Here is a 20418-nt window from a genome sequence, read left to right on the forward strand (position 1 = left end):
GTTTGTCGCGTAGTGAAATACTCGCAGATTTCCAGCGGGAATTCGCCGGGCAAACACCTCGAAATGTCACTGGACAAGCGAATATTGTTTGAAAATCAGCTTGCATCGTTGCCCTGTGGAAACAGCTGTCGCGAGTAAAATGTCCAAGGGACAAGCTGCGTTGCAGCTGGAGGCGAGGAAAGAGGTAAAAGACTTCTTGAAACCTTCGAATAAGACGCGAGGAGATGGTGTCAGGAAGCTCGTTTCGTGTCGCTTGTCCAGGAAATCGCGCAGATAGGACGTAGAACGGAGGAAAAATTCAATAGAGAGAGGAGATTTGATTCTTCTGATCTTGATTCTTTTTCACCATAAACTTGTAAAACGTGCTTTGCTTAAAAATATGCAAAAAGTATCGGAGGCGAATTTCACGAGGGCGAACAGAAGAACTAAAGCAAAATATCTTCGACGGTAGTAGCACGGCGAAGATAGACAAATGTTCAAGATAAAATAGCTACGGTAGACTAGGGCAGATAACAGCAACGACTGAACTGTCGCGATAGACTCGATCGTACGAAAAGCAAAGGACTGGAAAGGAAAGATACGAAAGATAAAAGAAAGTAGAAACGGAACGAAGGAAACAAATGTAGAGAGTCTATATGGAAAATCTTCTGCAAAATCGTCATTGGTATTCCGCGATGTCCAACCACGGTGGTTGTCCGGTGCAAAGTGTGTCCTGATCCCGTTTGCATATCCAGCATGCCAGCACGGTGATGCGTCAACATTCTGACAGGAACAGAGCCGAAGCAAACCTCAGCTGCGGTTCTGTTTGAAATCCTGCCGGACAATGGCGATTTGCGATTCGAAATTGAATCGATCGTGGAGAAATTCGTGATCCTCCGGCGACTTGCACGGCATAGCCAAGGAACGCCGCAGGGAATTTCACGTAGAGGGTGGCAGGGTGAAAGATTTACGTGGCCTGAATCACATTTATTTTCGCCGTGACTCCGGTGCTTGAACCGTGCGCGCGACGAACATGCCAAACTGCGTCAAAACCTGTGTGCAATAACGTGCACACGTTTGTCGGGACGTTGCATGCTGTTGTTTCCGGTTTCCGGAGCCGCGGAAAAATCCTAGAAAAATAGGGTTAGTGGAACGCGACGCAGAGTATTGTATAAGTATAACGAAATATTATAGCGCTACGTAGTATCGTCGTAAACTACGTTCTCCGGAGACTCGCAAGCGTAACTTTTATATTTTCGTTTCTCTGTATGCTACACACGCATAACGCTGTTTCTTCGTTCTTTAGTATGGTTTTATGGTGCTCGTGTGTCACCCAAGAGATTTAGTGGGAATTTTATAAATATAAGCATAGATAAAATAAATGATAAATTCGACTGCACAATTCTTGCTCGAATTACAACGCTTTAATGACTTTCAACGCTCTCCACGAGAATTTCCAACACTCGTTATCTTCTCAATTTCTACATTATTTTGCAAACGTGATGCTCGTCTCGATCGTTCTTGCTGATTGCCAAACTCGTGCTTCTTCTTTCACAACCATCGCTTAAAATTACGATGCTGTACGAACCACAGCCGTAACGAGACTGTAAGGTCCTTACACGTTGAGAGATATCGGAGAAACTATATTATTGTTAATGTATAAATTACAAAAGGCTGATAGCAAGTAACCCAAGGATATAACTATAACGAGGAGTTGAGACGAACGAGAGAACGAGCTTTGCATATCCATCGCGTTTCATCTTAAATCAACCAGTACCATCTCGTCCGAGATATCGATCGAGTCCTTGTTGCGATTTCGGTTCCAAATCCTGATCGGCTTTCCATTGCATTCGATTTACCTTCAAACGGCAATTACTCCGATCGACGAATCGCGAGCCTAACCGTGGAAGACTCTCTCAGCGAATCGTATGCACTCGAGTTGCAACCTACTTGCCACTTGGATTATTAATCATCCGCCACATGAGAATTGACGCGCATTAAATCGGCACATTGAACGTTATCAGGTAGCGAATAAACCGGTGCTAGTTGAAGCGTGAAATATCGACGGTATTTTCCATTATTTAGAATTAAACGTATTAAAATGGAATTTATCACGCGCCTCATTGTTAAAAGTTCTCTCGGATGTGATATTACATTTAAATGATCACTCCTAAATTTAATAACGTCGTCGTATTTTCTACGGTCCTTTACAAACTTTATATTATCGTTTATTTTTAACTACCTACGGTACTTTGCCAGCTATTTTTACTATACCAATGCACCGTATTTATTCGCTGTAATGTATCAAATATTTCCAAACCATACCATACGAATTACTTCTTCCAACAAATCGATCATCGTAAGATTCTTCCAAGTCGCGACTGTTTCTTCTTGTTTCTCGAATATTTCAAGCAACGATCTTGAAACATTCTTAACCTTGCCGACGTTTTACCGCCTTTGACGACTCGTCGAGCGAAGATTTTCCTCTCGCATTTCTCACGAAACGATCAGAAAAGTGTTATTAGCGAAACGAGCCACGACGAACGATCTTCCACTTCCGCTCCGAAGAAATGGATGTTTTCAGATAAAGTAGGTCGAAGTTCGCCGTTCAGAAGCGTGAACGATACGCTGGACGATCTTTCTTCGTCTCCTGTGATCGTTCTCGACTGCCTGAGCACAAATCACGAGCCTTTCGGGGCATCTTCTCGAATTTATCGCGTCGTTCGATTTCACCAGCACCTGCTTCGTCGGTGTTCGCGGAAAAATTCCGCGAAACAATGGCTAGATATGTAAATGAACGGAACAATGGAACAATGAGAACACAGGGATGTTAAGGTTCGGCTTTTACGTTCTAACTTTGGAATAGTTGGCCGAAGAAACTGCATTAAGAAGAACAAAACCAAATGGAAAAATATTTTATCGTGGACTTTAGTTTGTTGCTTTTGTCCTGACCTTTGCCACTTGGATTCTGCTGCAAAGGATTGGAAAAAAGCGTGGTACGAAATAATACGTAATACATAAAAGTTTCCCGATAGCGAAAGAACGTAGTATAATTACATCGGGTTTTCTCGATCTCGAAAAGGAAAGTCAGCATTACGTGGAAGTGTACTTTGCGAAATGGTAGTACGAGAGATGATTCGCTTGAAATAAAGAATTTTAATCTTTCACGTTGTCTCAAGCTCCTCTGGAGACCCTGAAACAAGGCACTCTCACGGTAATGCACAGTTTTTTCCTCGAGTTAACGTCCCATCAAAGATCCCTGGCTTTATCTTATGAAAAGACGCTGGCTAGAAAATCTTCAGCTCGTCAAAGAACGTAATATCGCGTTGCAGGAGATGCTTCGCCCTGCTGTCGCACCATTTTACGAGTTAACGGGCTAGTTTCGGTAAATATGAGAACGGTTTCTTCAAACTAAATTAAGTTAGCGATGAAAGAAAAATTTTTAATTAAATGATACAAAACATTCCTCGTTCTCCGTTCCGTGCTCTACCATACTTTCTTCCGTGACAAATGAAATACTCCACATTCGAATACTTTGTACACCCCTGCAGAAGCTATTTCAGTAATTGAAAGAAGCTTTCCGGAACAATAATCGTAAAGCTGCACACCTTAAATGGCAAAAGGTTCGAAGAAACGTTAGAAAAAAGTTTTAAATTTCGCTACGAATCCTTCACACACCGGTACCAGTACGTTTGTGAAAGAAAGAATTGGCGTAGCGATTTTAGAAAGCGAAAGTTGGTGGAAATCTACTGGAAGAAACTGACGTGCATCGTGTAGACCGGACAAAATGTTAATTGAAAACGAAGTGGATCACGCGAACATTAGCACAGACGGTGAAAGGAACGATCAATCTCGAGGCGATCCCTCGCTTGCATGACGTCGTGCACGCGAACAATCGCCATCGCGACGATTTACGCGGTCGACGACGCCGACTTGGCTTCGGCCGTTGGCGTCGTTCCGACGCGATTTTTGTTACGCCTGTGAAATATTTCAGCCGCTTGAAACGATATTTATCGTGCCTCTCTCACACGGTTTACTCTTCGGCGGGGTTCATCGTGGAAGATTCAATATTTTCGTTTACGACGGTCGTGTAAATATTTGCCATGCTCTCGGGCGCTCGTGACGAGAAAATGAGTTTATAAATCGGTATGGCTGTCGTTTAAAAATTTACTTTTCACGTCTCTCGCGTTTGTTTGCCGAGTTAACGTCGTTTCATCGAATTTATTCGCGTCACAATCGAGTCACGCGGATTAAATGACAAATAACGGTGGTTTGTAGAATCTTTCTGCGTTTGTGCGTTCGAGAGAATTACAAATTCCTCGTACCCACTGCTACAATAAACTGGTATTTTAAAAACGACGATGAGATTACTCAACGAAACGTATCAAACTAAATAAGAAAATACGCGAGTACGCGAAGTTTTTCACGTTGATCGTTGATAATTCTGGACGAAAACAATGTACAGCGTAAATTATGGAATGAAAACAACGGAACATTCGTTTGCGTTAGATCAGAATCCCTGCATTGTTGAAACAAGTACACGGTGGTCGTACGACACAGAGAGAAAGCTGTTAATTTTGCTACAACACAACGACAAAGAGCCATTTAAACGGCGAAGGCTCGAAATGCACCGACGACAATCACGTCGCGAGGAACAATAAAATTTGAAACACTGGCCGATGCTTATTCCACGCGTTATCATCGACGACGCTGTTGGTTTCCTCGTCAGCGTCGATGATCGATATTCCACGGGAGTATGTCATTTCCAGCACGCGACAAGCATTTCCAACGACACGGTGAACGACGCCGTCGCTGCGATCTGGCAGCGTTATCGTACCCTGCCGTCTTTCGGAACGGAAAATCAATTCATCAAGAGGAGTCTGGCGGCGCGAGGAGACTTCCGCTGGAGACACGTGTCAAAATATCTCCAAGACCTAACAAAAAAAGCAAGTAGTTAGGATTTTTAATCGAATTTTATTCTAAAAAGCCCCGGGCCTTTCAAGTACTAATTAAGTGCTTATCGTTCCTGTCGCCGTTAATTTATTCCACCATTATTTTAATGAATATGGCCGGGAATTTTTTAAGAGATTAAACCCTTTGCACGACCAATAAACGCTCTTTTCTTTTAATACGTTAATGGAACAGTTTATCGTACGTTGTACGTAGAAGAGTGGAATATATCTAATGGAAGGTAACTATCTTTTGCTAGAAAGGAAAATGGAAAATTCCAAATTCACAGTTATTTATACGATATTCGATTAAAACCTATCTATCTAAAATTGATAAACGCGTAACATCAGGTATCGAGTTTATTCGAATAAAAATTTCGTTGCTTTTTCTCCTCCAGCTCTTTGCTATTTCTATCGTTCATTCGTGCGAACTGAGCTGTAAAATCAGTGGGCTGTTCGCATAGGATGTTAATAATGCAAGAGTTAAATCGTGCTGACCTTTCTGCACTCGCGACAAAAGAGATTTACATCGAGGGAAACTAAAAAGATATACGTGGATTTATATATTGTAGTATGGTGGACGACAGGCCTAAGAGATACCGGGTGAACCACAAACAATGTCGCGAGAAAGCCAAAGGCCCAACGATGTATCGTCGGTCCTTCGATGGAATAGTTACGCGGACGTGCGTGGTGAGGCTAAGACAAAAGACAAAGGGATGCTAAGGGGGAAAGACGAATTAACAATCAGTGTTAGTTGAGAAGTTAGGAAGTGTGAGTTGAGAAGCCAGAGAGTGTGAATGGAGAAGTCAGGAAGATAGAGTTGCTAGTGTCACATCGGAGATACAAGAAATCAGGAAACCGATAGATCGCCGGTGATCTCCTCGCGTCGCAGTTCGAACGTTTCACGAATAAGGTGAAGAAATTGAACTTTATATATGTTAATAGAATTTATTATGCAAATCCAACAGAGTGGCGGTTCAAAGTGTTACAACAGAATGATTCAAAGCGTTACAAAAGACTGGATCAAAATGTTTTAACAGACTGGGGCGAGCGATTATTTTGGAGGGTTCTTATACTGAGGTTTTAGTCCCTCTGAAGGGGTTGTCGTCTGGTGTATCTCAGAGGCACCTATTCCGTTACTATTTGGTTACTGTTTCGATGGCTGTGGTATGCAGGATGTCTAGCCTATCCTATTACTGTTTCTGAGCGGGTGGTCTTCTTGAGAAAGTGTGAGAGAGGCGTGAGAGAGAACGTTGAAACCGTAGTGACGAGAGTTGCAAATCAACTATTTAATTGTCTATTAATTGTTTCCTGTTAAACCAACGTCTGTTTAATCCATTTATTGAAAATGGACTAATTGTAGTAAGATCCTACGATATAACAAGAAGATCCGAGCAAAAATTACAGAAGCCTCGAACGTACAGACAAACAGTGGTGAAATTAGACGGGAGATCAGAAGAAAGAAAATGGAAGAATATCTTAAGAGGTAAAAAATACGATTCGGTTGGATCAGCGTTCGATGGAGAAAGTAGGATGATCGAACATCAGCGAACGAGATGAAAGTTGCAGGATGATACATGGTCTGTGGAAAAGGCGGGTGAGCAAGGGCGAAGACAGGAACGATGTTTCAACAGTTTCGTGGCAGAAGGCCAGGGCAACCGGGCTACAACATTACCATACGTTACTCCGTTCGTTGCATCCCTTGTTTTCCTTGCGTATTCCTCCATACACCGTAGCGGATACAACTACACCAGCCTCAAAACCTGACGACAGTTTCCGCCAGAATTCCAATGTACTCGACGAACCGTACCTCGTTCCATCTTTCGTCGCCCACCCTCGTTTTGGAACCTTACCAAGGCAAATTGACGCTTGTTACTTCTCGCTTTCGAGATTTCGAAAATATCAGGAAATTCTCTTTTACCAAATTCTCGCTTACGTAACGCGTCAGGATGTCAGGCGCAACGCGAATCCGCTGAATGGGTCTCATCACAGCGTATAAATGTTTCCTTCGTACTTGTTGCGATTTGACACAGATAGAATTAACCCAAATTTGACGCGCGTGTTGCTCAAATATTTACAAGGATTTATCCTGTTCCGCGTGTATTTCGCGTGCTTCGATCCCATCTGCTTCCGATCTCCAGGGGATTCTGATGGTTGCGTTGGATCGCTTTCAACGAAGGCACAAAGGAGTCTGTCTGCGTTTGCTCGGTCTCGCTCGACGGAATAAATTCAGCAGTAGACGTTGCAACGACTTGGGCACCGCGCAGGATGTAGGTCGGGAAACAGAGGCGAATGGAGTTCGTAAGCGACGTTGCAGGTAATCGATCATGTTTTAAAGGTAGAACGACGACGACAGGGATGATACCGCGAGTTCTAATTGCCCGAGTTCCGTTTTTAAGCCGAGATGATTTTTGAAACTATAATACAGAGACAAATTTATTCTGGATTTTTTCCATCGTATCGTTGCCATGTGCTCGACGATCGCAAGTATTTAGTATCACCGACCAGTCGTTATCCATTGGAAAAGTATTAGGTTACTAGAAAAGTGCGTAGATCTCTGAAAAACGATGAAACGTTCGAACAAACACTGCTCTTGATCGACGACTAAAAAGAATTAAAAATCTCGTATCAACGATACGAGATTTCTCTTGTATTTCTCTCGTATTCGGTGATTTGTACAGGGGAAATTTTGAATCGTAGCTACGATGTTCACTTATAGCGTACGTGTTCTGATTTATAAAACGATAGTCCCTTCACAAATTGCCTCGTAAGTCGTTGTATCGATCGATATGGCAGCGTGACGAATATTCCCTTCGTCGGGAAGGGATCCATTTCGCGATCCTAAAAGCAGAGCCCAACAACGTACACGGGCGGTCCAGGAGTCCCGCAAATGGTGCCGCCGGGAAACTTGGCGAGTGTACCTTCCGCCTGGCGGTTCTTGATCGTAATAGACCCTTGTGGGTGTTCAAAGCACAGTTACCAAGTATCGGTCGTTCTCTCCGCCGAGCATAAAGGGAATCCCACGACCTTGTCAGCAGATATTGCGTAGAACGACCGACCATTTCCGGTTCGAAACAAACGGGACACCGACTACAGTCGATAGTTAATATACGAACAGTTCGATCATTCGCTCTCAATATGTCGTATTCGAAGGATTGGCAATGCTTGTATATAGGAAATAGTTCTTCATATAAGATTACTATTTCGGTATCGAAGTCACACGACGCGATGTTCATTTTCTCGTCAAACGAATTCTTTCTTTCTGTCAGTGACATTCTTCTTTCCTTCAATTGCGTTCTTTCGTTCTTTCGTCCAAAAGTATTAATTTCGCGACAAGTTAGAAAGATTAAATTCCAGAAAGATTGGTGTAAAAGGAATGCTTTTCCCGTGCGATATTGCTAACAGCGTAGCTGGCTGAAGAACGGCTGGAAGTGCGCGCCATTTCTACAAACTCAAACGTTTAAACCGCCATTCAACGAATTACGTATGTATCGTGCTTCGTCATTATTACAGCTTTTAATGGAACGACGCCGGGTCAGTCTGCTGGGTATAACTCCGGCGCGTTAACCTAAAACGCGTTTTCGGAAACTCTATCCACCGCGTTATTCACCGGGTTTCGCAAAACGTCGGGGCTATTTTCGTGCCACGGAAAATGAATATTTCCCTTGCTAACGAGCGCTGCGATTCTCGTCCAGGGATCACTCGTGAAAACTCAAAACAAGTGGAAAAAGAAACTCGAAAAATAAGAGTGAAAGGAGGAAGGGCGGAAGAAGAAAACGAGGAAAAATACGAAACAGATACAAGAGTAAAAATAAATTCGAGTTTCGTGGAAAATTCAAAGCGGTCTACATTTTCGAGGCTGGAATCCGCTCGGTTCGATCGTGAACGAGATTAATCGTTCTTGCTGTGGCTGAAATCGAGCGAACGAGATCAAACCGATTGACGACCAAACGAATCGAGCTCTCTCTTTCTTTCTTTTCTATCTCCCTCTCGTTCTCCTGTTCTCTATATCGAGCCAAATAAATATTCATCGTGCATACGGCAAGCGATGCGCGATCCGGTTGATCCGATTGGCCGAGCGGAACTCGCTAGCCGCCTCACAAAGGAACGTTGCAGGCCTGTTCGTTTAACTTCTGACATGGCCGATCGATAATTATTAACGCGAACAAGGGACATCGGTGCTGCAAACGTGGTCGCATCAATGGCGGCCCATCGTTCGAGGAAATTCCACGTAATAGACTTTCGAGGTTGCGTAGATTTCGAGAGGATAGCGAGAAAATTATACCAACCGATTTGCAGATCCCTTCGCCTTAATGGGATCTTGGAACGTTGGTTTCACGCGTCCTATATGATTCTGTGTATTTCTGCAAACAAAATTTTTATTTCGGCCCCGAGTGCTTGAAAAGTCTTCGTTGGAGTTTCCTCGTTAGATAAATAGTTCGTTAGTTACGAGATAATTTACATGTTGAAAATCGTGAAGTAAAATCTGATATCCTAATTTTTACACTTTCTGTATGAATACTTTCAACACGCTAGTCTCGCGTGATCGTGCAACAGGATTTATTCCCACTTATCCATCAACGCGAGATATTTCTTTATTAATGCCACACGCAATTCGTTCGTTTGTTCGAAATATAATTCAGCTGCGACAGTTTCGTTAAACCAGCGAATTATTCGTTGAATTATCTGCTCGATATTCTATAAATTTCCATCCAACCACAAAGTAACTTTAACTCGTTAAATAGGAAATACGAGTAAATAAGATCGATCTGTTGTTTTAATCCGACGTTGCATTTTTATCTTGCATTTAATGATGTAACAATTAAAACGAACTCCTCTTCTAAACACAGTCCGAATATAAAATTCTATTCGATGTCATACCCGTATGTAACGCCTCTCTGTGTGAGATACATTCATCGAGTCAAGAGCAGGAGCTAGAGAAAAATTTATTTCGACGAAAGAGGGCTGTTAGCAGAATAGAATTCGATTCCACATCGAGATCGCGGGAAAACCTGCGCCACGAACGATGGTGCGGCATCGCGACGCCCGACGCGTCGTCCTGCAAAGCGAAAAATGTTGTAGCAACGGGCCTCGCTGAATTGAAAGTAGATGGATCGGAATGGATGCTGACATTGTGCTTGGAACGATCTTCTTATGAATCTACCCTGAATGCTTCTCCAAGAAGAGGTTTATTCGGTCTACAGAGACGTTCTACCATAGAAAATTAGATAGAGGTGGAATACTATGGAGATGAATCACAGTCCTTTAAAAATAAAAATATTTCTCCCCGGCTTGAGAAATAACAAAATCCCTTTTGTGTTTTCAGGTCCTTGCTGTCGCCATTCAACTTGTGACAAGGGACGAGAAGGTATTTCTAATTCTAATCCATCGCTATTAAACGAGCCACTAGGAAGCCAAACTTACGAAAAGTTTGCCTTTTGGCTATTAATCGAAATACGCGATTAGCGTTTAATTTCTTAGAGATCAAACTAGATATCGGACTTCGATCGATCGCAGTTTCACTTCTTCGTGATTCGAGTAATTCGAGTAATTTTCTGGAATAAAAAATACTTTCAGATTTCGCCCCTTTACGTGTTCTATCATAACTGGCTCGTCTCGTGTGAAAGCGCGTTATGTTCTCCGCATGCACAGGCAGCATGTTATCCGATCACCGATCCGATTATCGATTCACCGTTCGCCTGTGTATGTGATCAGTCACGGATAGCATTATTTTCGCGTGGCCCGCTCGGTTTACATTGTGTACGCGATTTTCGTTAGCTGGAACATTTCTATGGCGATCCATGTCGCGTCACTGATCGCGATTGTTCATGAAAAACGGACGGAATAGATGGATAAGCAGCAGTCCATTGTACCATGGTTTTGTTTAAAAATCCGCGTGTTTGCCATTATTTCGCCGTATTTTACGAACAGACGCATAGAAAAAGTGAAAGAGCGATCGCGTTTAGCTCTACCGCGTTCCTTTAATCCTTTTCAATCGAGTTATATTTTTTCTAACGTTGAGAAATGTCCAAAGTTTGAGCAGAATATAAGAAAATTCTCGTCACAGCAAAATTCATATTTGTACGGAGCTAAACGTAGAAACATTCAGGCGAACCATTTACGTAAAAATTACACGCTTTAGGTTTCTTGACAGTAGCTTTAATGGTAAGAAAAAGAAAAGAAAATAGAAGACAAGAAAAGATAGGGAAGAAAACGCAGTAGGAAGAGATACACCACGTCACGGGACGCGACGAATTAAAGATTCTTCGACAGTTGAGCGTATCGCGATGAAACAAAGATGTTGAATTATTAATAGAGGAACAAGTTTGTGGAGAGAAATTCTCCGCGAAACGAAACCGTTAAGCCGTATCGTTGTTCCACATTGATACGAAATGAAATTGAAAAGTCGGCCATGGCGGAAACTACTCGTTGAAGGATAGCTGTAATTAGGAAAACTTGGTTCTCGTAATTTCTCTTCCCTTTCGAAAGCTTTCAGAGAGCTCTGTTTATTCTTTTCTTCGAGTTACTTAATTATTTAAATGTTACTACTTTACGATCAATAGAAGCTTTACAAGCTTCACAAGCTTTATTTGAATAAATTTTAGCGATGGAGCCAGTTAAATACAAATGTTAGTCAATTTCGAATATTTCTAATTCCTGCGACGAATTGAACCGCGAGATATCGAGGGATATCACGGATTAGCAATCTTCTCTGTTCTTACGTAAAAAAGAAAGAAGATGCCAGAAATTCCGAGGATAAATTCGCGCAAAGTACCTTGAACTTTTTCAAGTCTCAGCGAGTTCTTCGAGTCTCGAAACTTCTTCCGTTCGATACTTTTTTCTCGCGGCTTCGTTCCTTCATTTCCAAATGACGCAAATCGCACGACTTAATTCCGACTACACCCTCGACGATTCTGAAATAGCAGAATTCTCAACGCAGGTGCCAGCTGAATTATAGCGAACGTTGGAAAAATTCGATCGGAAATTAAGCAATTTCTCGAACCGTTCAGCTTTTTATTTTACCATTGTTTCAAGTATTAGTAGTAGACTTATATATCTTTTACTTATTACCTGGATGACCGAAAACACTTCTAAAACCGTGACAGAGTTTCACGAATGTTAATTCGCGAGGAAATTCGGTCGCCTGTTAAAATGAATTATTCATCCGTCCTCCAAGGTCCTTTCGTTTCTATTCTCGTCGCAGTATCCTGTCGCTGTTTCCTAAGGGTTTCAACTCCGCTCTATCTTACCTTTCACGAAGCTCCATTCACTGTACTAACCTAACAGCCTCGATACGATACCCTTCCAGCGGCTGTAATCAGTAGAAGAAGACGATATTACTCAGGCACTCTCGGAATATTCTTTACGTATAGTACAAAAATCATCGACGTTTCTCTACTCTGTCGCAGGTTACAAAATTAAACGAATCGACTGCGAGGATACAGTTGCTCGACTGTAAGCTGATTCGTCGACGAACGACAGACGCAGAAACTCTTCGAAACGGCGAATAGGCGGAGATGATTACGTCACGTTTTCGATGTCGCGTGTGGCTTCGATTTGCATTGCATTCGCGTCGTCTCGTCTTCTACGCGATAACGAGAAGCCGATCGAATCCGCGACAACTTGGACAAATACTTGCACGGCAAATTTTCTGTAGAAAATATACCAGTTTCTTCGTGTATATAAAAGAAATGCTATTTCTTTTTCTTTTTATTATAACGAATATCTTGCGAAGATGATTGGCTATAGAAACGAAGTAAAGTTAAGAAAATTATTCTGGAGGAAAGGAAGGGAAAGTTTGGAATTCCTCTGTGCCACTAGTAATTATAGGTAGCGAGGAACTTGGGATGTTACGAATTCCTCTTATCTAATTTAGCATCGAATCGTCCCGAACTCGATTAAATTCCTGTAACAATGTTGTAAGCCATCCTGTCCCCATTCGTCCCGCTCATTTCCAATCAGATTCTTATTATCGGATTAATAACAAGGATCAAGCGCTTGCCGGTGGAAAATCGAGCGAGGGAATTAGCCGAAGTTGTTCAAGTGGCCCGGTAAACGCTTCACGAGTTCCTATCGAAATTTACCCGCCATACTTCGTCGGATTTAGGTTTGCAGGATATTAATAAGCTCGTTGAAAATCTGGAATATCCTCTGCTGGAAACTTGAATCGTAGATAAACGGTAGCCCGCGTTACATCGTCGTTGCTCCATAATTTCCTCTTTGACGTTTCTCTGTAATTTTTGCTCGTTTTATTCGCCATGCTATCTTTGGCTGTGTTGCCCGATTCCAAAGTCAGGTTTATCTACTTTAAACCGAAGATCCAACCGCTGGATGTAACGGGACAGCAAAGAGAAATTTCGCTGCGCTTCTCGAAACTTCGTGTGTGACTTTCGCCAGTTTAAGAAACGATATTTGCTTCGAATTCTAATTAGACTTGGCGGCTCTGATCTCGACGTAATCTTCGTCGAAACAAAACGCTTAAAGCGTTACTTCTGTAGGGTATTCCGCTATCTCGGTTATCGCCATGGAAATTGCAATCGTGGCTTTATATTTCTGACGATGCAAATCACACGAGCGTGCGATCCAGCTATTACGCGCGTAATATAATACAAATAGTAATATTAGGAATAGCTGCATCGCACGCTCGTGTGCACCACGTCATCGGAAATATAAACTTGTTACATTTTACGTACAAATCAAAATACTGGTAATTCGAACTGATACGCGTTTATAAAAGAAGCTTGAGTAAACTGTCAAACATATCGTATGAGATCAAACAATGTTACAGTATCGAAATTACATTTAAATTGAATTATGAAAGTATTATGAAAGTATTGAAGTATGAAAGTAAAATATGCGTCAGACAAAAAAATTAGATTTTTCTCGTCTGCCGTATATTATCTGTTATTTTAAATAGGAAAGCGGATACAGAAAGACATGTATTACGTTACAACGACGACTGGCGAAGGGTAAAACCACTACTAGGATAGCTAAGAGGTCCATGAACAATGGTGACGTTGAACAAGATACAAGGGACACGTGGGTAGGAGAAAGATACGAGAAACTGAAGGTCCCCGGTGAATCTTTGATAAATGGACAAGAAGTCGTATGTTGAATAAAACGTTGAGAGAAGAAGTCAGAAAACCATAAGAAATCTTTTTTTTCTCGTGAAAGAAGAGGGCGATTTATTTCGTTGAAGGGATAACTCGTTAAAAATAGAAATAAAAGGAAAAGTAGAATCGTCAAAAGGAACAGACTTTTTTTCGTAAATCTTGCGTGAAACTTGCGGAGAAATTCCGCTAGCCAAATCGAGCAAGTTTCGTCGATAGTGCGTTTAACCTGGACCGATCGAAGGCGAAGGATTACGGCAAACGATGATCACGGTAAACCGGAATACGACGTTCCAGCCTGGATGAGGTCGTGAAATTAACGTGGAAACCACGTTACAACGACGCCCGCTACTCGGTGATTACGTTAAACACGGTGATTCGACGACTGGAGGGACAGGTTACAGAGCTCGTGACACGTTTAAAATCGTGGGATTAAAGGATGAAACGGATGGCGAGGCGATTAGTACGAGTATAAAGGACGTGGGAGTACCGACGTTAAAAAGATGGATCTGCCAGGGAATTTTGATGAAAGAATAGCGAAATTGATGGTATTGGATGAAACGTAGAGGCAAAGCAAAATATGATTATATCGTTAAAAGTACCATTATTAAAAATAAGAGTCGAATGATTGTCACAAAGTGAGGGAAGAATAGCCTTAAAACTGTAATCGCTAGAGGTAACATCTTACGAGGTATTATAAAATACAGTGGTAGAATTAATTTGAATAAGGGTTGGAATTCACCAAGGTCTACGAGATAGCGAGAAGGGTTGTCGATTTTCGTCTGGCCATCTCGAGTCGACTCCAGATACCTCGGTTTCGTTTCTCTTCAATAATTCAATTCTTCTCGTACTATCAAGGTCTTCTTCCGCCGTAGGCTGAATTCGAGTTTCTTCCACTTAAATTTCGCTTAAAAAAAAAAAAAGAATTTCGAAGTAGTTAAGAGGGGAAGAAGAAGAAGTTTCTCTCGAGGACAACAAGAAAGTTCCTGCTACTTGTAATTTCGAAATTTCTTCTTTATCTCGCTTTAAATTTCAAGCTTCGCGCTTTCTTTCTCACTTTTAAAAGGATTCTCCTCCAGTCCTGCAAAAAGGTTCAAAAAATTCACAGCCCGACTCAAGGTAGAAAAAAAGTTCTTAAAAATTATTTTTAGAACCTAGAGAAAGTTGTATCCATCTTAAGGATAAAAAACGAAACGGTTGAACAGTTCATCCGTCAAAGGAACAGAGAGAGAGGGAGAAAGAGAGAGAAAAGAGGTATGCCCAGAGGTATACTTGATTTACGCACCAGGGTTGAAATTCCGGCACCCCAGGCATGCTTGAGATATTAATAGAGCTTAATTTACAAGGCCGAGGAGCTGCAGAGAACAAGCCACCAGTCGGCAGGATCAATGCGTACCTTGCGTTCTTGCTGTCGGACCCCGTTCCTCTCTCCTTCCTTTGGTTCCTCGCTTCTCTCCTTCCCTTCGCTCCTCGCCACTCTCCCTCGCCATACCCATTCTTCCCTATTCCCAATGTTTCCTCTCGCAGAATTTACAGCGTATAATCAAGCGTGTTGCGTATCGATGCCGCTCCGTTTTGTTCGAATCTCCTCGCGCTGAAATTCATCGTTCAGGTCTATGAATATGACCAAAAATTCCACATTCGATTACCGAAAGACTCTTCGCTGTTCTGACTGGTTAATCGGTTGCTTAGTTACATCTGCAAGTATTAGAGGAAATAGAGTCGCGTGATGTTCTGGAAGTTCTTCGTTCGACTTTGTCGAAGCGTGTTGCGAGTTAGAAAGAACAGCGAGAAAGTACACCGGAGCTGGCTGAGCGTAGTATAAAATTAACGATAAAGATTATGAACGACAGCGAGTCAACGGCAGAGAAAACTGTGCCATTATGGCTCGTATTTCATTCAGCCACGCGATAAAGCTAACCGTTGAGAAGTATTCGCGTGCCGACAACCCTTCTCTTTGTCTAATCCAATTCGACAACGAATTATCCACGGTATAAGTCAGACTTATGTTTATGTATTTACAAGATAGCCAATTGATAATATTCATCGTGAAAGTAGGATGATTGGCGATCGATATTATCGATATTAATTAATTATTAACCTCGTAAGTATCGTTTGATAAGTATCAGTATCGTATCGTTCGATAAGTTGAAGTTTCTGTAAAATTCCTATAAAACTTCATTAGCTTCGCGATCCATTTTCATGTCGCTCGTAACGATATTAATGTCATTTATATAACTACCCACCTATTACTTACACAATCGATTGGCACGGACTATTAACCGCATCTCGCGTGCGCTGTTTCATAAAGCGTCCATAATCAGCAGGACGCGCTCTCGATCATCGTTCATTACAGGGCTTTACGTAATCCTAAACGAGGTTTCTGTACAGAACAAAGGAGAACTATCCTCGTTCGTTTTTTTTTTTTTTTCTCCAGCTCATCCTCGTTATTCCGTGACTACTACGTCGCTTCGCATTCACGTTTCTCGCGAAATTCAACTCCCTACCGATTGTTAAAGTAAAAGATAATAAAATAAAGCAAAATAAGTCAGAAACACTGGACCAAGTTTTTGAATATGAAGAAAGAAACTAACGTTGCTTGTACACGCGTACCGAGATTGGGTTTCTTTCCCATTCGAGGAGGACAAATTCGATAACGATCGTTGAGTGTATCAATTCGCAAATAGGTAGAACATTTACATTTACTATTATTGCTTAATACATATGTAAACTGGCTCTGATATTTATGCTGTCTTGACTGATTCTATCGTTCTTGCTAGGACGCGCCATATACCTACGTTCCACGTGTAATTTCGCTTGATTTCCATTCTTTGTGAATAGCAGTCTGGCGAACACTAATCTCTCTCTTACAACTTTCAATACAATTTGTACGTGTACGTCGAACTCCATCGTGTATTACGTTTAATACAGACAGATTAGTATCATATATCATCGACAGAGGACGATGGACGGCTATTAAGGAGGCGCACCACTTGCTCTCCACTCCACTCGGGTGCTAACAATTTATCTCGACGATCGCTTGGATTATCCACACGGTTGCTACAACGTTCGAATACCGCCTCCATTAGGGAAAATTCACGAGTACAAAAAACGATGTTTCTTGCTTTTTGGGGAATTATCGGAGAGTATCTACGACGGAGAGCTTCTGAAACTCCGACCGATCGAATCTCGAATCTATCGTTAAGAGAATATAACAATGGGCTAACAAATGTACCTAGAGGCAAAAGAAATTGGGAAAGAAGAACTTTTCTGCAAATTACTTTCGATAGTTTCACTGGAAAAGTTGTTGATCGATTGTATAATAATTTTGAAAGGGTAGGAGATAAAATTAATGTTTGAGGAGAAATGACTATTACGAGGCAAGTTAGTCGATGATTTTCAACTAGTTCACGAGTGGTTGTCAAGTTATTCGCGCTGTGGCACGATGGCTTAACGTCGGAATTATGGTTGAAACTTGGGTAGACGAGAAGGAAACGCGTGACGAAGCGAATTGTCGGGCGAAATTTATGGAAACGCTCAACGGCCGCTTAATTTCAGTTAATTCGCGCAATTAGCAACAATCGCGCGTTGCTAAACTCTCCTCGTCGTTCCGTTTCCTCGATTCCGGCGACTGTCAGCTCGGCTTCGTTCCGCTTCGCTTCATCTTGATCCTTCTCACGTTCGATGTTTTATAAAAGAGAAGGAAACGACGCTGTTGACGAGCCCTTCGCCGTCGCGTTTACGATCCGTGAAATTATTCTTCGTACGACTAACAGTGCTGTCGTATCGCTGAGCTACGTGCCTGAAAAATTCTTCCTGTCTCGTCGCCCTTTTCTTCGATGCCCTCTCGCGTAATTAACGAGAAAAATTGCAATACGAGCATTTCGAAGTATCAGACAACGCGACGAGATAACAAAATTCTCGTATAACGAGCAAATAAGGAATCTATGAAATTATTATACGTTGGTAGAATTTTTACAAGTTTGACGCAGGGTCACGTGAACGTAGAATTCGAACTACTTCTTCTTCTCCGAGAAACAAAAGACATTTTACCGAAAATCCAATATACGCCATTTCTACAGCAGTATATTATTTCAGTAGATAAAAGTTGAATTAGAAGGGTTTCAGACGACTGTCTGATTAATACCAGATTCATACTACTTGCATCGACTTACACACAAATATACAGTACACGCTACTTCTACAACAGCACGTCACTTCAATAGACAAGACTACGGGAAGAAAGTTGAATTAAAAGGATTTAAGAAAGTTGTCTGACCAACGCAAACTCGTTTCACTCGAGGCCGACTTTCGCTCGTATCGTTTCTCCCACATAAAACCTCGCTATATCGAGTAAGAACGTATCGAGATGTGGAAAGAGTCGAGGGCAATATAGGCGCGTTGTGTTTTGGTAAAAGCACGGTCGAGTGGCTTTGCCACGCGGAATAATTGCTTTGAATTTCCTCGTTTAATCGTATCTCCGGAATTCAGTTGTTATCGCATCGCTGTTTTTCCACCCCGATGGAATTTTCGCTCCGCGGAATTCTATTAATATTCCTCATCGCACACCTAAACAAGAACTTCATTTTACATTCATTGGCTCCGCTATTACGCGTACAACGTACTGGCTTTCGCGCGTCCTATCGACTGGATTATCCACCGGCGGAACCGTTTCGATTCTTTGCCTCTTTCCTTGTCTCGAACTTTTTTAAATTCTCTTACAATCGCGTGAAATATTAATGTTGTCTTGCAAAAACACGTGTATTGTTCTTTCGCGCGGTTTCAAGAGACGTGGCGCTGTAATTACGGAGATGTGCAAGAAGAAAAAGACAGTGCACTTGCCCCGAGCTCTGTTAATACTGTGCGTCTTTGTAATGTGGCGTCACACGAGTCAACGAGAGATTTGAATCGGGAGAGAGTCGTATTATTATGCTTTGGAATACCAACGTTGTTTCTGGTTTGCTAAGTTCGAATGTAAACAAACTCCGGATAAAATATTATCGCCGTTATTTATAATCGTCAACCGAAGTTTCATTTGAACTTTTTATAATAACACTTGTCGTAGTAGAAGTAGACAAACGTGCTCTCTCTAGGACAGTCATATAGTCGAATAGTTGAAGAATTAGAGTGTTGAGAATTGTGGATCATAATTGCCGAAATAAAAGTAAAAGAACACTAAAGTCACACTTAGAATTCATATTAAAATAGTTTTAGATTTATTTAATAAACGATTCCCAGGATCTTCGTCGATATACATTTGCACGCGTCTCAGCACTCTCCTTGTCTCACCATCTTCCGTAGCACACTGCCAACGGAACAGTTACATTCATCTGTTTTTCGAGACACCGCGCACCACATACTTCCCAACACTCATATTCACATACGTGTGTCACTATTACGCGGCCAATCTATTCTAACAAACAAAATTATACATATCTCGATATAGAGAGTTGAATAGTAGCATCGAGCGAGCGACTATTACGACCGACATACACTATCACTATGATTGTACTTAAAGTGATTTTAATATAATTGACGGTTACAATTTTATCACTCGTCTGTTTATTAAACAAACTAACACGTTTAAATCTGGTAGATGTTAATCGAGAAAAGATGAAAAAATCTACTGTGACTTTTTTGGAAAAGAATAATCGTTATGTGTGTGTTTGTAGTTAGAATTTATAATCAAAAAAAAAAATTGAAGTAAAATCAGGTACATAATCCGTACATGAAATTAACGCAGAAACGCGTGAACCAGTTTGCAATGGTCTCGATGATCGAATTATAAACTGTTAGTATCAACGTCACGTCGAGCAGCCTGTTACACAGACGTTATCGTGCTGTTCGCGTTACGGTATCTGGACGATAAATCATTTCCCCCTCACCTCGCCGCTCCACGCTGCACCAGTGTCTTCATAAAACACCATAGCATCGCCTCGAATGACAACGTAACATGGAACATTCGAAACCGACTAATTCACTATCTACCACGTATCCATCATCAACGTTTCTATTTGCAAACTTGTACTTTCGAGTTTGTGAGATAGATCGTGTTGAAAATTTTAATCAAAACTGCAGAGAACCGGAAATAGAAACCAGGAATTCCATCAACCGTGTATCGTTATTATTTCCATTTCGTTTTCCAATTTTCGAAGATGCAGAACGTAGAACCTTTGTTACAGCGGAAAAGTAATTTCTACGTTTAAAAGGGAATACAGTGAAAAAAAAGGCATACGTACGAGGTTCGCGAATTGCTGTATGAAAAATAAATATCAAGAACAAATATTCATCCATTGTCGTCATCGGTTCGATGCAGACTCGGTTCCTCGAGTTTCAAAAATTACATTCCTGCTTTTCATCGATCGCCAGCTATGCAAAAG

The 20418-nt window shown here is 41.6% G+C and overlaps 1 protein-coding gene across 2 annotated transcripts in view; it reads left to right on the forward strand.

Annotated features, from left to right (window-relative positions):
• LOC126921859 (uncharacterized) overlaps positions 1-20418 on the forward strand; it is a 116769-nt gene that overhangs the window by 43229 nt on the left and 53122 nt on the right. For both annotated transcript variants that reach the window (XR_007712579.1, XM_050733832.1), the window contains exon 2: positions 10255-10296. The gene's annotated coding sequence lies outside the window, so the exon portion shown is untranslated. The remainder of the gene's footprint in view (positions 1-10254; positions 10297-20418) is intronic.

Source organism: Bombus affinis, chromosome 11, assembly GCF_024516045.1.
Source record: "Bombus affinis isolate iyBomAffi1 chromosome 11, iyBomAffi1.2, whole genome shotgun sequence".
Taxonomy (NCBI): domain Eukaryota; kingdom Metazoa; phylum Arthropoda; class Insecta; order Hymenoptera; family Apidae; genus Bombus; species Bombus affinis.